Source organism: Sapajus apella, unplaced genomic scaffold (assembly GCF_009761245.1).
Source record: "Sapajus apella isolate SASKATOON/1434 unplaced genomic scaffold, GSC_monkey_1.0 scaffold66, whole genome shotgun sequence".
Taxonomy (NCBI): Eukaryota; Metazoa; Chordata; class Mammalia; order Primates; family Cebidae; genus Sapajus; species Sapajus apella.
Window position 1 is genome coordinate 7,248,756 of NW_022437006.1, and position 2,089 is coordinate 7,250,844.

Here is a 2,089-nt window from a genome sequence, read left to right on the forward strand (position 1 = left end):
CGATAACATTTTAAAAGCAGAGATGTACAAGCACCACTCTAGAGGTCTCAAAATGTCTCTAACGGAGGATGCCTGACATTATGGCAAACTAAGCTGACTAGAAATTCAGCTTCTTACCACAAAAATATTTTTTAAAAAGCATATGTTTTTAAAGAGAAAATATTTGAATAAGAACATTTTAATTACATATGTTAGCTCAAAAGAAAAACAACAGTGAAATATCTAAGCCAGAAGGGTTAAGTACATTTACATTCTGGCCACATCTCGGGTAGTTGCATCCTGTTCTAGGTTTGGGACACTAGAGTTCTTAATATTCATAAGGACACCAAAGATGATTCTTCTAGCATGTGAAGGCAGAAGAAATTGGAACTGATCCCTTTATGTAAAACCTAGAGGCTTCCAGATCTGTCCTATCCTTAATAGGAAAATAGAAAAATGCTACAGAATGATTTGAGTAAGCAGCAATATAGCTCATCTTGCTCAAGAGCTATTTTATACAAAGAGAAAATGAGACTCGCAGGAGAAATCAAAATTCTAGCAAAGATGTGAGCCCAGGGCTTTCTTATTTCAAAGCTCTTGTTCTTTGCTTTGGTCTCTGCTGACCTCCCTTTCTTTGAATTGTCTTTCTATTATGTAGAGTAGAGACAGTTTCATTCTTGAACCTAGAACCAAAGCTATACACAAACTATTCTTACAACTTTTTTAAGGCATACCACTCTATCAGCCTTGTTAAATTCTTTTATTGGAATGATTAGATATTCCTTCTATTTTTCCTGCAATTATATTCCAGCACAGATCTCAAAGATCTGCAAACGAGTAAAGAACAAACTTGAAGCAGTAAAAACTTCAGATCCCTACCTCCAACTTAATTAAGTAAGAAATTGAATTCCATTATGTCATGGGATATGCCCTACAGAATTTCATTGATTCTCCCCACTACCCACAAATGCACTTGAGCTAAAAGGCGTCTTAGCAATCACAAAACATCCCAGCCTGGAGAAAGCTATACTTTGAGAAAGAATATAGGTAGATATTCATATTGAATTTGGGTATTAAAGTCACCTTAAGTACAATCTTGATGTTACACTTGTGTTTAAAGAAAATGGGAAGTTGGAGGTAAACTTGTTCATGGAGCTCTGAATTTTTTGCTGTTTGACCAATATTGTACCATACAAGCAGTGTTACCTGTAAAACTATACATTCAGGTATTAAATATGTATAAAAGGTAAAAGGATTATTTATTCTTTTATTGTGCACATATTTCCATGAGCTGCAAAGACAAGAATGTGATAAATGTAATAATAGAGACACCAAATTTGTGGTTGTGTGGGGAACATTCACTGCAGGTGGACACTGGAATTAATTCTAGGCCAGAATCTATAAGTATTAGATGTAAGCATGTAGAGAGCATCTCATTTTATTCCTAGTAACTGGCATTGCTTCCCACCAGGGTTTATCCTGAAGTTGATGATTGAAAAATATATCCTCAAATGGTACATAAATGTTAAATAAACCCACCCAATAGACTGATTGAAATATAATAACACAGTTTACAGGAATTAATTCTAGAGCAAATTACAAGCTGAGGAAACTTAAATCAGGGATCTGAATCTAAAAGAAGTATGGAATAGAATGGCATTTTCTAAATCATAGTTGTTATAATAACACTTTTATGATTTTTCCATGTATGATTTCTGAACGATATTTAATATTTAAAACCTACTCATTCTTTTTCTCAAGTACACTTATTTTAAGAAGAACTTTCATACTTCTGCCACATGTTAAAGTGGTGTCACCTGCTGTTTCATATTTGCTGATCCAGAAACATCTGGGACACTATTCACAGCTGCAGTTTAGCTAAGGATGTCTCATGTCTCACTACCTGTGAAACCCAGAAGGCTGCCAAGTTTATCTGATGGTACCTCTCAGCATGCTGCTGGGTTAGTGTACATGATGAACAGAATTGTACACTAACCCGGCAGAACTGAATGGTGTCTGGGATGTCAGAGGAGCCAGGGTTAGATGCCACCTAAAGTCATCTCGCATATTATTTCTACTATGGATACCATCAAAAGATCAGAAACCTCAT